At 37.4% G+C, this 16,456-nt stretch overlaps 2 long non-coding RNA genes across 2 annotated transcripts in view; one reads left to right on the forward strand and one right to left on the reverse strand.

The window, feature by feature from the left end:
* The window catches only part of LOC311084432, an 87,616-nt gene that overhangs the window by 62,634 nt on the left and 8,526 nt on the right, over window positions 1–16,456 (reverse strand). The gene's annotated exons all lie outside the window — the stretch shown is intronic.
* Window positions 6,223–15,492, forward strand: LOC311084431. Its single transcript, XR_014606531.1, has 3 exons — window positions 6,223–7,062; window positions 7,139–7,465; window positions 12,572–15,492. It is a non-coding gene; the product is annotated as an uncharacterized lncRNA (long non-coding RNA).

Genomic DNA, 16,456 nt, shown 5'->3' on the forward strand with positions numbered 1-16,456 from the left:
TATTAGTGCATTTGTCAGTGCCGCACTCATACTGACTCTTATTCTGCCTGACAGAAAGAAAAGCTCGTAGCTTACTGAAGGCGGAGCGTTTTGACCAATCAGATGAAAGGGGCGTTTAAGCACCGCCCACATGTGCAAATGAAATATTGAACCCATAAACCGATTTGTAAACCACAAACGAAAAATGAAAAATCGAGCCAAAATCTCATTTTTCGTTTTTTAAACTAAACTAAAAAACGAATAAACGAGCTGGTTTTCATTTCTCATTATTCCATTCCAAACAGGAAATGAAATGAACAAAAAGTACACGCGTGTACCTAATGAAAGACTGTGTGTATTATTACAGTTCATTGTTCTTGAGCCTGCAGTGTTTACGTCATCACTTAACAGCCAATTCCTGATCCCCACGGTTTCAAAACAGCGGCTGAGGGAGTGACAGTAAATTTGACATCTTTTTTTTTTTTGACTGTCATTATCTATCCCTCTGTATATATTTTTTTTCTTCTTTTTGGAAAGTCCTGGAAACATATATATATATATTTTTTTTTTGCTGTTAGAACAAATGGTGAACAATAATAATAATAATAAAAACATTTGCTGTCTTTTATCACTGTAGAAGTTTACGTCACCTATTATTTCCGCTATTGAGAACCATGGAAATGTCCGATGAAAGCAACTACTTTCCTGGGAACAGGGACCATTATGAAAAACAGGCTCCCTGCATTGTGTGGTTGTCAGAAAACTATCAGAGGTTGACAAAGTGGCTGGACAATGAGGCAGTTCTGATGAGCTCCAGTGTCCATGGGATAAATCCTGAGATGGTCAGCGAAAGAGAAGCGCCATGTTACTGTGCCTAGACTTCTTGTTGCTAAAACAACAACAGGTGGATTTGACTTGGTCAGCTTGTACTCGATATCAAGCTGTACAAGAAAATGAACCACCCATTCGGTCCTGCATTTCTTTGACCTGGCTGCCAAACAATGGATAGCATAAAGTTCAGACAAACAGTTCTGGGAGACCAGAGAAGGAGAAACTGCAGTATTTTGACTTTAAGCTGCTGCTATAGTTGAAATAATGCTCAAGCAGAGGGTGTTCGAGGTCAACAGGTTCACAAGATGTCCAGTGATGATGATGAGATGAGCATTCAAACTATGAAGAGGAGGCCTGTTGAACCACAGCCAATTGACCATGTCAAAAATACAGGGCTCTCTGTTTGCCAAAGATGCTGGAGGCAGAACATGCATTACGGTTCAGGAGAGGAGGATGCAAAGGAAAAACATCTGTCAAATGTATCAGATGTTTGTGTGTGTTTCAAAGTAAAAATAAACTGCTTTCCTGTTGTACCATGCATGAGTCGTTGTTAGTGCTGTGTGTGACGTGATCTGCTCCCTTACCACGTCACATTCCTGAAGCGCCAAAAAAATTAAAACGCACAAGCCAACTCAATAAATATAATCCGCGCGCAATATGTTCTGCGAGATTCTGAAGTGTGCAATCGATGGACACTTTACTATCCCATAAGGCCACAGGAAAGGATTTGTGAATGGCAGTGAAGCGGTCTTCAGTTTTAAATAGGCAAAAGTAGCCTATTTTCACAGACCAAAAATATTTTTTTCTTTTTTAAAATGTTGCATATTCGCCACACTCCAGCACAGCAGGCGTCGCTCGCTTGCTATTCATTTTAGTTTACAACCCGGCAGTAAATTTATATACCGTACGAAGAAGAGATCGGGGTCTCATTTTCCCAGATCTGTTTTTGAGAAGATTAGTATTTCAGTAATATATATATGTATTATACCAGACTGACGCTGGTAGGTCACATGATAATGACAACATGGTGAATGTTGTACGTCCGGATTACATTCATACTACACACTCTCATACTATAGAGAATGTAATTTTTTCGGTCCTTAACAGTGCCTGGATTCGTGTACACAATATAGCCTACTGATTCACGAGCTTGGTAACTATGGAGCTGATTAAACTAAAACTAAAAATGTCCTTTCCCAGTCACCATACCCCAACATATGTCATGACGAAAAAAATATATCCCAAAATATAATTACATGAAGACAAAATTCCCTTTCCCTTTGCCTCAGTGAAGGTTTGGGACAGGTGTTCAGCAATGACCATTTCAGTTTTAAGTCATGTAGGCCTATTATAGTTCCAGATACATCGCTTTCGAAAGTGCGGGAGAAACATTATTTATAATTTACATTGACATTTTTTTCTTTCCATCTTTAATTTTTACGTAATAAACACTAATCTAGAAGAAATCGTTATTTTATTTTGTGCGCATGCAATTTTTTGTGTAGGCTACATTTTTAAATTAGCCTAGCCTAAATTTTGGTATTTAATATACAATTTTAAAAATACAACAGCCGTTCTTTATATTTTTCTCGCCATTGTTAAAAAAAGGACGCAAAAGTAGCCTATTTTCACAGACCAAAATATTTTTCTTTTCTTTTTTTAAAAATGTTGCATCTTCACCACACTCCAAAACAGCAGGCGTCGCTCGCTTGCTATTCATTTTAGTTTACAACCCGGCAGTAAATTTATATACCGTACGGAGAAGAGATCGGGGTCTCGTTTTCCCAGATCTGTTTGAGAAGATTAGTATTTCAGTAATATTAGTATATATATGTATTATACCGGGTCGCCATGGTCATCGGGTATGTGTACGATTTTTTTTAAGGAAATCTGTATTTACAAAATACAATTCGAACAAGAAGTCCTGATCTATATGCGCTCGTGTTTACATTTTGGCCTGGTTTGTTTTGTTCCTCATTTGCTGTTTTAAGATAGAATCAACAGGAAAACCCTTTGTACGTCATTAATGCATTAAACATGGATTGATTGATTGTTGATTAATTAATAATTAACGGGTTCATCTGCAGGAAAATGTCGGCAACTATTATTTTGCCGCAGTCATTAGCAGTTAGCATTAGCTGCTAGTATTTTGAATTCCAATCTTTTGTGTCCCGATTAGGCATGTGCCGGTATCAAATTTTCATGCTGCGATTAATTGATTGAGCTTTTATCACGGTATACGGTATTATCACGATATTTTAATTGCTCAAGAGAAACAGATGGATTGGGAGGGGATGTAGAAAAAAAACAACTTGCATCACAATAGGTGTAATTGTGATTGTCAAAACATTTGGTAACTAAACAGAATTTTACACAATTTTCACGATTTCAATTCAATTCTTGGGATTTGATTTCAATCTTGATTCAATATTGACTCTTTGGATAAATATTAGGTAGGCTACAGTAGATAGCCTAAATGTTAATATTTCTCTAGAAAAAATATATCTCACATAATGCTGTAAACATACAGAGAGCCCTGTCAGCTGGTATTATTAAAGGTTAAAAATTAAATTAAATATAATTTGGTTTTCATTATAATAACAATTATGACACAAGTAAAAATATATTACAAATGTAATATAGTGCACATATTTAGCAAAATACTCCTCTCTATAGCTATTTTTTCTAGTCAACTAATGTATTGGTCATTAAATGGCTTTCCTGAGGTAAATGTAACGTTCTGTGACATAATTGTTCACCTGCAGTTTTATTGACCTCTTTCCATGGTTGAAAAACACTGATTGATCGATATTATGTATGAGGCATTAATACCTTTCAGTAAGTTGTACTGTATCTTTAAATATGAGGTAACAGATGATCGGTTTACTTGAACTGAGGCGTTACAGCGATCGGTCACGTCACATTTACAAGCGCCAAAACGGTATTTATTGTCTGATTTTCGTAATAAAATGGACAGAACCTGAGAGCTGAGAATTATTTCATATGAAAAGTAACCTGCTCTGTCTAGTCTGTCGGTGTCAGTGTCCTCTTTGCTCCGCGATTTTTCTCTGCATGAGAAAATGGATGTGTGGCGCGAGAGCGTGTGAAAAGTGTAAATTGCGTGAGTCTCAAGCTGAATGCGTAGAGTTGACAGCCCTGCTTTTAGAAGGGGGATAAATCCTTTACTTTACTGCCTATGGATAAATCGTCGGCAGCGTTCCTCCTTCCGCCATGCTTCTTCTCCATGTGAGGATTGTTTACATTAGACTAGAGTGCGCACTGCGCCGCGTGCACGCAGTGCTTCATGTGGGGATTGTTTACATCAGAGTGCGTACGTGTTTCGTGCAGCATATACGCAGTGTTTGTTTAAGCGGTTGATGGAAAATAAGCTAATGCGCATTCTATAAATATAAATTCTGATCTATTATTTTTCACGGTATTTTGAAGTGCCCACGATAACAATATCGTGCATATTCATTACCGCGATTTATCGCATTACCGAATACCGGCACATGTCTAGTCCCGATACATGTGTGTAGCTTTATTTGAAAGTCATTTGATAATGCCTAATCTTACAGTGCATTCAAGATATTCAAGTTTTTACCAGTAGGGTAATATGGGTAAAGATGCTCCCTTAAGAATATTTACTGCTAAATCATAGAGACGAGTTCAATTATTAATTGTTCAATCATTTACAGGATGAAGATGCAACCTCCAATATAAAATATTAAGGGAAATACATGGAAACATATACTAATTTGTTTGTAAATTTGATGCAGTTTGACAGTTTAGTTGAACAGTGATCTCAATCCACATGAAGTCACCATGAAATCAACATTGTGTGTGTGTATATGTATGTATGTGTATATATATATTAGGGGTGTCGCAATATACCGGTGTTGACGATAATCATGATATTCAAAGCATGAAATATCGACATCGTGTTAATTTAGAGAGTGACAATATACCGGTATTGGCGATAACCACGATGTTTAAAATGACCAGGACTCTTATGATAACATGACACGTAAATACTCCAGCGCCAGTTCCTGGTTGACCTCTCAGGTGTCTGTATTGCACCCGTTGACACCTATCTAAGAAGAAGACGACGCAGCGCGCGCCCGCGCAGCTAATCTGAGAAGAATGTCGTCTGAGCGAGAGAGTGAAACACTCTGTCCACACCCGAAAAAATTAAGCTCACAACATCTCCTAAAGAAAACATCTCCTTAAAGGGGGTCGCACACCGGACGAGAAGCGCACGTCTTCAGTTAATGGATGCTCTGAGGTAAAGTGTTCAGATCGCAGACTCAGCAACTATTGTATTTAATTGTACTGTACAGTCATAACATAGTACAGACAGACATTATCTTCATTTCATAATGTCCTTAAACGTAACAGTATTGCTGGCCATAAACTGAGAAAGTGCGCGTCCGGTGTGCGATATACTTCGAGTTGTCTTAGACGCGTCGCGGCACTTCTCGTCCGGTGTGCGATCCCCTTAAACCCAATCTGCAGAATGTGTAGCCACCAACCTTTTTACCCATCTCCTTGTCCATCACTCTGCGGATTTCGCAATTTTATAGAGAGTAAATTGCGATTATTTTACTATTCATGGAATGGGAAACGTGACATTAACCTGTTAACTGTTTCTGTGATCATATATCCCATTTCTTTACTCATCTTATTTTTGCATTTGTATTTGCACTTGATTTTTTTTGTTCAAATCTGCTATCTGCATGACGCCAGCACAACAGGTTTAAGAGCTTTTCAGTTCTTCAGGAAACATTCAGACAGTGTTTCGCTTCAGTTTGAAACCAGACTTCACAACTTCACATGCTTGTCTTCCTTCACAAAAATTTGCCATAGATTGAGTATACAAGAAGTAATGCATGTGCCTTGTTTATCAGTATCCTTATGTTTGTTGTGTAAAAAAGAAAAACTATAATCAAAGTAAAAATAAAAGATTCTATAGATATCGCGATATATCGATATCGTGAAATCTTTTGGCCACAATAACCGTGGTGTGAAAAATCCAACATCGTGACAGCCCTAATATATATATATATATATTATTATTATTATTATTATTATTTAGCCTATCCATGCTCATCATTGTTTTATTTTATTCATGTGTCTCGTAATCTTTAATCAAAATAACGTCCCCTCTTTTTTGCATCCACATCTCTTCTCTGATGAAGTGTTTAATGACATGAGGGCAGGACAACAAGCCAAACAAAATCAAGTCCCTCCCTATGTTTTTTTCTTATTCAAGAAGCTGTTTCACTCAAATATACATAACAATAGGGAAGAAAAGACTATCGCAACTTCCGTATCATGCCAACTTTAACCTGGAAGTTCATCTAAATTACACTATATAATATCTAATTATAAAATTACGCAAACAGCCTCTACTTGTTCATGATTTATGTTTAAAATACATGAAGGGCTGTACTTTTGTCCAATGAGAGTTTAGTGTTGGTGCGGCTCCCGGTCAAATCACAGAAATTAAAACCAAGCAATTCACAAAATGTAGTGTACTATCTCACTGTTCATTGTGTTCATGGTCAGTTATTGTGTTAGTACAAAAACTCTGATTAGAATGAACGACAAGACTTTTATCATATTGCGTCTGCTTAGTTTTGTCTTGTTACTTTTAGTAAAACAAGGTAATTGCAGTATGTTTTAAGTTTTTACAATGTTCTCCATTGTAATTTAAACCTAAAAATAATATTAAATAATGTGTTCCCTCGAATTTAGGACATTTTCGTTAAGTTGGTCTCAGAAAGTTTTTTTTAAAAAAATGGGCATGAAACGAAGTTGCAATAGACTTCCCTATTGTGATGTATATTTGAGTGAAACCGCTTCTCAATCAAGAAAAAAAGTGGGGCGGGACTTGATTTTGTCCATCGCAAATAGAGAGGATCATTACAGTTTGCTATTGGTCGATCTCATGTAGATTGACAAGATCTCCTGCCCTCTCCCCAAAAAACAAGTCATGATGCTTTTAGTTTGCCCATCCGCCTGACTGGCTGTTAGTGTTTAGCACGTTAGCATGACATCACAGCAAGTCGGACAGCATTTCTAAGCGGCACGTACCTCACTGTGATCACTGGGGATTGGTTCTGTGCAGAACTTGCTCATCTTAAACAAACCTGTTGCTAATATCATGGATTAAAGAAGTTAAATGAACTTGTTTTTTCTGTTTCTGCAGTCGCGGCTTCATCTGTGTGTTTGCGGTGCTGATAAACAAAGGTAAGCATCTGAACGACACATCAGAAAGATAAATTCATGCCACAGACTGAGTGTTTGACAGTTTCTGTTGTTTCAGTGTCTCTGCAGGAAACAGTAGAGGCTGTTATTGGTGGTTCTGTTCTCCTGCCGTGTTCTTCCACTGAACATGATCTTAAACTTCAAGACACTGATGTTCATTGGAGACACAATGGCAGCGAGAATGTGTATGATATAGTCAAGGGTGAAGATTCACTACAGTTACAGGACCCTCGTTACAAGAACAGAGCCGAAAGTTTGCCTGAAGAGTATGAGAGAGGAAACTTCTCCATCAAACTCATCAATCTCACTCACACTGATGCAGGAGAGTTCAGCTGCATCATCACACACTCATCTGAACTTCAGACTGTACAGCTGATCATCACCGGTGTGTAAAAATGCTTGATTCATGTATGAAGTTGATGGCACTTTAGAATAATGATCTGTCATTAATAGGAAACTATGCAGGAAGTAATGCAGGACAAATGAGTTGAACTGCATTAACACAACAGATACTACAAACTAATGTGGAAACAAGTTTAACTAATCAGTAGGACTGAGATACTTCTTTATTATACTGACAATTAATTACTGAATGAGATGAGCCTCAAGAATAACTATCAACTTTCTATAATAAACTATAAGAATTACTTAAAGCCTGCTCTCCCCCTACTGACCTAATGAGTAAACATTACATGAAGTCCCCCTTTAGTCAATAATTTTATCCCTTAAAACTCATCTTTAAAACAATCAGTATCCTTAGAAACGCTTTGAACAACTTCGAACATCAGCGGAGAAAGGCATATATCATATAATCGTATTATACATATACACAATTCACTCTGTTCTGTTGATATGAAAATTCTGGTACATTTAGCAATACACCAGGATAACGTGGCTTCTCTTGAGACTCTCCTGATTCACAGCAGGTAATAATATTCTAAAGCCCGCCGGTAATTTGACGTGATTGGTTAAGAGGTAGTTTGTGTTTGTTAGACTGTCTTTGGTTCACTGCAGTTTTAAAGAGAAAATACTCAGCAATAGAGTTGACTTATGAATTTGCACATGGTTTGTCTTAAAGCATATTAAAAACACCACATAGACATATAAACAACATTAAAAACTTGATTTTCACCTCAAGGGGGACTTTAAACTTTGTTGTCTGAAGACCTAAGTTTGGTTTGAAGATGAAAAACGTACCAAGCACAATGTTCTCTCAACATTCCTGATTTCTAACACACACTCACAGCGTTTAGCTGGTCTTGCGGCTGTCAGAGCAGAAACGAAAGCTGATGCTCTCTATATGTTTTACCGTTGTCTCCCTTCATGTTCAAATGTAAATTGCGCAAGCTTATTTCGTCCAGTAGATCTAAAGATCTGAAAAAGCCCATACATTTACCTCCCCATAAATCAGGACAGAAGTGGTTGAAAGTGGATAAAAGAGAGACGTATTAAAACACCAGGTATAAACGGGTATGTGTCGCCCTCGTCCACTAGTGATCCGATCGACCAAAACGCAACTTAAAGGGATAGTTCACCCAAAAATTTAAATTAGCCCATGATTTACTCACCCACAAGCCATCCTAGGTGTATATGACTTTCTTCTTTCAGACGAATACAATCTGAGCTGCATTAAAAAATGTCCTGGCTCTTCCAAGGTTTATAATGGCTGTTTCTGTTTTGAAGTCCATAAAAGTGCATCTATCCATCATAAAAAAATGATCTGGGGGAGTTAATAAAGGCCTTCTGAAGCAAGCGATGCGTTTGTGGAAAAATATCCATATTTAAAACGTTATAAAGTAAAATAACTAGTTTCTGGCCAAACGAACATACGGACTCGACTTAAAGGAACACGCCGAGAGTTAGATGAGTCCATACATACCCTTTTCATCTCTGTGCGTGCCGTAACTCTGTCTGACGCACCCACCGCTAGCCTAGCTTAGCACAAAGACTGGAGGTAAGTGGCTCCAGCTAGCATACTGCTCCCAATAAGTGACAAAATAACGCCAACATTTTCCTAATTACATGTTGTGATTTGTATAGTCACAGCGTGTACAAATAACAAGGTCACATGAAACACAGCAGTCTTCTAACCGTATACATACTGGGAACTATATTCTCAGAAGGCGAAGCACTGCACCAATAAGTCGGCGTAAGTCTAAAGCGCAACTTATGCGAGTAATGCGACAAACTGCAGATATTTACGCTACGCCATGACGCACTACACTACTTCTGACATCATAAGTTTCATAAGTTGCGCTTTAGGCATAAGTAGACTGCGTATGCCCGTTTGACCGGAAGCTAGAATTTTACTTTGTAACATGTTAAAGGGCCCCTATTATGCTATTTTAAAGTTTCCTAATGTTGTTGTGGAGTCTCCTACATCAAAGGTAAAAAAAAATAAAAATTCCTCATAATATACATACATGATTGCACAATCAATCTCTCTAAATCCCTCCTTTACACGAGCTACTCTGCTCTGATTGGCCAGACAGCTCAGTCTGTTGTGATTGGCCTACCGTGTACAGCACGTGGAAAACAAAAACGGCCATTGTCATAACAACGTCAGCTGTCCTGAGGCTTCCTACACCGTAAACTAAACACAGTAACGAACAATGACGTCGATTTGACCATATCAATACGAGCGCAAGTCCGATGATGAAACATTGGAAGAACTAGTTATTCAACCCGAACCTCCATCGCAAGGACGACTCGAGCAGGACGTTTCAGTGATGCACTACTCAGTCTGAGGTACATTATGAGATGTTAAGCATCAGCATTAACAAGTGCATGTCCATCAACAAACCGATTATTTTACTTGTACTAATTTATTTACCGAGTATTTTTCTAATATATTGCGGAGAATACGTGGAAATTGTATCAATAACAGTGCATGTATGCAAGGTATACCGAGCTCTAGAGTGAATGATCTGATGTAACATAAACGTTGGTAAAACAAATATTTCCTCAAAGTAGTGAGAACGACAGACAATCTGCATTAATAGACACAGTTATAGGTAATAGTGGTCCACAACTGATTAGCAGAAGTATTTTAGTAAGACAGTGATAACGTGAGTTAGCCATAAAACTCAAAACTAAGTATTTTGAACACCATATTTCAAGAGTAAAAGCGGTGTGCGAATCCTGCATTGAACTCTGAGTTTTGAGAAGCAGTCGTCAGTGAAATAAAGGGAACACAGCAAAAGTTTAGGATTATAGTGCTGTGGTATCGTGGTAAAGATTAATTTTAACCACTGACTCTTCACATGCTCGTCCTTGGGCAGTGGAAAAAAACTGGCTTTACCTTCACATTGTAGAGCACAGCGTCTTCTAGACATGATGCTGTCCAGTATCCACAGGAATCAGCTGCCAGTTTGAGGTTCAAGTTTTCCATGCGTGCAATAAGTGGACGGGCAATATGCTAATGTTTTGTCTTGACGTCACGACGAAACGGCTTATGACTCGTTTGAAAAACAATTAATTTCATTGACTCAGAGTCGACTCTTACTTTTGAAAGACAGTAACAATATACGGTGCACTTTCAGATTTAAAACTTTGCAGGATGTTTTCATTCACTTAGAGCTATGTTACACACTACATGAAAGGTCATTTCAAAAATCCATAATAGGGGCCCTTTAAATATGAATATGTTTCTTACACAAACGCATCGCTTCACTTCAGAGCCGTGTGAAGCACTTTTATCATGGATGGATGCATTTTTATTGACTTTAAAACAGAAACAGCCATTCACTGCCATTATAAAGCTTGAAGAGCCAGGACATTTTTTAATGTAACTCAGATTGTATACGTCTGAAAGAAGAATGTCATATACACCTAGCTTCACGGTGAGTAAATCATGGGCTAATTTTCAATTTTGGGTGAACTATCCCTTTAATACCAAGTGTACATTGCCTAATTCATAATTAATCACCTTTTTTACTCTGAATATAGTCATAAAATAGTAATTTTATGATATTTATGATATAAATATCGGTGTTTTGGTAGTTGGTAAAATAATGGTCAGATCACTAGTAGTTGGTAGGATAACTAGGTGTTGGTAGGTAGGTGTCACTAGGTAACACTTGAGTAATTAGTGATGCATTTTATTACTATATTAAGAGTATAAAATACCATTAAAGGAGAACTCTGGTCAATTTTAACATTGAGCTCATTTTTTTGTAAATTTGGAGTGCTGTCAATACAGAGAACAATGACAAAAATCGGTGTTGCCTACACCGTGTTATCCTTTAAAATTTGCACCCTGTTGACTTCAATGGGGCAAGTTTTAAACCTGCTTTTAGCCTCTTAACATCCTTGATGTGTCATTACAAGTGCCCAGCCATTTGAGTGATTCCTTTAGAGTGAACACGGGTGAATCTGACTGCAGTAGATGTGAAAGATATGAATAAAAATGAAGTTAATTCGGCCAGCGCTCATACCTGTATCTATTTCCTGTTTTCGGTCGAAGTCCATAGTAGTCGATTGTCGAGTTCACGCGCGTGATTATAGGTAACTAAGCAACAGTGGAGAACTCGATATAGCCTACACTCGCAACAGACGCGCTACATGTAAACGATATTTTTTGTTGTATTTTCCTGTCAAAATAATGAATCATTTGGAATTATTCAGCTTTTAAGACCAAGCAGAAGATATGCTGATTTCTCCGGTAGTGGGCGGAAACTAATGCGCACATGGCAATCTCATTGGCTGGCGCTCATCCCTCTTTTGATTTCAGCAAATCAGTTCGAGCGAACGCCGACAACGTGATTAATATTCATGAACCTAGCAGCTCATCAATCCTTAGTGCATTGTATGTATATTGTTGTTGTTATTATTATTAGTAGAATCAGTAGGCTAGTATTATTATTTTTTTAATAATAATTACTATTATCTATTACTATTATCTATTTATATATATATATATTTTATATATATATATATATATATATATATATATTTATATATATATATATATGTATGTATCACCATTTATTTGTGAACACTGAATGACCAACAATATCTTAAAACACCACCACCAAGTTCAGTTAAAATGATTTGCATTCATACATGGTTACCAAGTTTTGGTTCTAATTACTAGAGTTCTATCATATAAATAGTGCTTGATTGACTGATGTTAAGAGTGTACGTTCAGATATTTAAAAACGTGGCATTTTACAAATTTAAGCTGAATTGGTGTAATCATTTCAGTCTGGTGAGTAAACTAAAAAATGTACTAGTCAATGGCGATTATATTGCCAAGGTGTGCATAGAGGGTTGCTTAAATTTGCTATTAGTTACTGATTAGTAAAGCTTGTTTCCATATTAATTCATATCTGAAGTGTTAATGCAGTTCGTCCTCCATAGTTGCCTATTAATGACAGACCATTATTCTAAAGTGCAACCATGAAGTTTTTAATTTAAAAAAAAGTTCAAGTTCACTAGTTATAGATGAATCTCTTGCCTTTATCACAGTGAGGTATTTTGTTTGTTGCAGAATCAACAGCAGGAAAAGAAAGTAAACCCACTGAAAACCCAGAAGATGAAACTGGATCAGACAGTGTGGAGACATCATTGAACTGGTTTTTCATTCTATTAATTGTACTAACAATAAGTATACTGACTATAGGCTGTTTCGTTGTATTTTACTGTAGAAGAAAAAAAACAGTGATTTAAATGACAATCACTGTCATTCCTAAAAGTTTCAATTTTCACATTCTCACTGCTCGTGACTCTGTTTTGAGCTGTTACATTATTGCCTTATACACTGTTTGTTCTTGCTGAATGAGATCTTCAAACACTGAAACAGTAGCTATTTTTTTAAAGGTAAAGGACCAAATGAGTCTGTCAATGTTACTGTCTTTATTCTGAACAAGTGTACTTCGTTTTGTTGGTCAATATAAATATATTTGTTGTAAATTATATCATGCATGTTAAAATTAAAACATTTACCAAATCTGATTTTATAGATATATACTGAACTTTGGAAACACCCGTGTGTAATATCAGTTTTAGTTGGATAAGACTGTTAATTATTTCTAGTGGACAGTTTATTTGTTTACTTTTTTGCAATCTTTTCCTTTTGCAAGTTTTTATAGAAGAAATTATGACAGTTTTATCCTCCCCTGCACTTATTTAAGTTGAGTTATGTTGCTCACAAACCTAATGTCTTAAAAATTTCATAATGTAAGCCTTAGTTTTTAGTGCCTTATAAAAATGTACGAAATGCTATAAGAGGTCCCTTAATAATAATAGAATCATTTTGGATGTTGTTGATAACTCAGATTTGATTTCAGATGAGAGCTTTATTTTATTGTTTTGTAGAGCTTGTAATTCTTTATTTATTTTTCTTGCCAAAGAAGAATTTTGGTGTTTGTCTGATTTCATCAAAGCAATTCAGACACACTTTTACTGTTTTTTTATTATTTTTTAACAAGGCCAACTTGTCTTATGTCCGACACCGAAATCATCCCAGTGAAGAACACAATAACTTTTCAACTGTCATTTCTAAGAATACGAGTACATGTTTGAAAAACTAAATCTTTGGTTTCGTACTGTAGAATCGTGTCTCTCAAGGGTAAATTTTTGCTTTCTAAAGCTGAGACTCTCACCTGGCTTGTTCAGATACTTCTATTTATGTTGGTATGATCTTTAAAGTATGAAAATATTTTTTGTTTTAATAATTGTTTTTTTTTTTTTGCTATAGTTGAAATGAACAGCATTGAATGAAATAAATAAATGTAATCAAACTTACGTGAGTGATAAGCTTCCTTTCACTGACAGTTCCATTCTGCTCTTCAAGTGAAACACTTCCCTGATTTATGTCTCAAACACACTGTTGTCATGACTTCAGTTTATTATTACTGAAAACGCACAACAGGAGCTTCCAGTTTTAGCCTCCTCCCTGACCCTTCAGCGAAACCGAAAGAGAGTGAGCTTTAATTTGCAGAGTTTTTCCATTCGTTTGCCTTTCAAATGTTTAAGAGCACCAGATGCTGCTGATAGAACAGAAAAGTTGCTCATTCCTGAATTAATTAATGAATAGTTGACTTTTAAAAGAAATTATCTTTATTGTGATTTTTTGTTGTCATATAATCTGAACTCATTCTCTTGTTTACATCCCTACAGACTGTGCTAAAAGGTGTAATTTTCTCAGACAATGTAATGCAAAGACTTTATATAGATAATATACTTTATATAAATTATATATAGTCTTAAAGGAACTTTGATGAAGTCAAACTGATTACAGTCAATAAAACCGGATGATCGTGTAAATGGACCAGTGTTTATTTATGATTTGCAGCTATAGTAATACTTTTATAATAATATAATATAAATCTTGAAGCCTAATGTTTATCAATAACTGGACATTGTTAACAAGAATTGATCAGTGTCAAACTATTTGAACACGATTTTACTAAAGTTATTTAAATTATAATTATCTGTAATGAATTACTGTATGTCTCGCACATTCCTGTCATGTCTTGGCTTCAGTTTGTCACTGTAAGAGCACGACAAGAATGCAGAGCTTCCAATTACATACTCGGGCCAGAGCTCGTCTACGGAGAGCCTGGCCACTCCCTATAGGCCTATGTCACACTTCCTGCTTCCGGAACGCGGAGTAGGGATTCAGAACTTCCGGTCAACAGTATTTCTCGATAAGGATTTAGATTATCAGCCATAATGTCTAAACCATCCGAGGTAGACTGACCACGAGCTATGAGGTTGTGAAACGAAGGTTTTTGCTTCTGTAGAAGCTATAAGTTCGTATCAAATCAATCTTGTTTAAAGAAAAACATGTTTTATCCGCGATTTTATGGGGGGAAAAAACTACACTACCCACAATCCTAAGCGTAGCAGCAACGTCTGCTCATTGGTCCAACTCGCTGTTACCATAGAAACGTTTACTTTACTGGCGAACGGCCCGCCGCTGTTGTTGTAGTGTACCGGGTTGCTCTGCGTCAGGACGTAGACAGCCATACCTCAGCTTTCACGCTTTTCCACTTGAGAGTTTTCATTGACCATCCGAACCACATCGTCATATGTGACTTCAGGCAGGTTGCGGAGAGATTTGGTCCAGCAGTATCTATCGGACTCCGCCATTGTAAAAAGCTAACCGGAAGAGCCGTATCCCTACTAAAAGACGTACTTCCGGTCTTCAATTTTTTCGTGACATGGGCCTATTTAGTCCCATAGACTGTTAAAAAAAAATATGGACGTAGTGTCCGTGACGTCACCCGTAGGTTTCTGAAGACCATTTTTGAAGCCTATAGTGGGCGTGGCCGACCGTGGGAGTCTATGGGGCTAGACGGCTAAATTTGTCTCTTTCACCTGATTGCCGTTGAGAAATCTCAGATTTGATTGTAGGTTTTGCAAGTTCAACATGGGTTATAGGTCGAAAGTTGAATGAACGAGTACTTATGTCCTTTCGATTTCTTACAGGTTGAGTTGTTGCATAACACGCTAGCATTCTGCTAATGAACGCTGATTGGTCAGTGAAGGACTGATTACGACCAGAGATACCGCTTGATGGTATCATGGCATCCGAAGCGGGACCAAAAACAAACAAAACAAAAACTCTTCTAGCACGTGTGTTTACCTGTGTCAGCTGTGTTGTCGATGCCTCGAGAGAAAAGAAAGTGCACAGCGCGAAAGCACCAGAGTGACTGAAGGATTGCCGTAAAGCAGTATCTCTGGTCGTACGATGTGTATGACGTCATTGACATTTTAAAAGACTTTTTAAAGCAAATAAGTGACTCTAAAAAGTCTTAACACCCAGCAATGTGTAATTTCTTTGCATCTCCTTTCGAATACTAGCCTGGCAAGCCAGACCTAGATCAAGATGTTGGGTCTGGCAACTCACCATAGACACGGCTCAATCCGAGGGGCGGGATAAACGGCTGTCGTTCAAATTCCCTCTGCACGCAATAGGACAGCGCATCAACCAACCAGAGCGTTTTCCCAACAGTGGAGCTAGTTGATAGATTCAACTTTTGCCATATCTGGCCGGCAAAACTACGAACACATCTTCCTATTTTTAAGAATGACTTAAGTGCCGTTCTATGCTCTTTTCTCAAAGAAAAGCTTAACTCCAAGTCCTCCAGAGTCGCGGCCAAAGCCGATTCGAAAGATGTTCGCCAGCAGCAGCTGCCATTCTTTGTTTTCAAGTGGCAGGTAACCGTCGCAACTCTGTCGTCATTATGTTAAGCCCGCCCCGCCTACTCTATACACGACGTGATTGGCCTGACCCAATTTAGGTTTTTGCAGCTCGAAAGTCAGTGGAGAGTTGCTAGACTACCCTGGCTGCAAAATACATTTTGCTGCTGCTAGGGTGCGTCTAGATTTCTAGGCTATTCGAATACAACATTCAAATTACTAGACA

The sequence above is a fragment of the Abramis brama genome (assembly GCF_963993115.1).
Source record: "Abramis brama genome assembly, chromosome: 6".
Classification (NCBI taxonomy): domain Eukaryota; kingdom Metazoa; phylum Chordata; class Actinopteri; order Cypriniformes; family Leuciscidae; genus Abramis; species Abramis brama.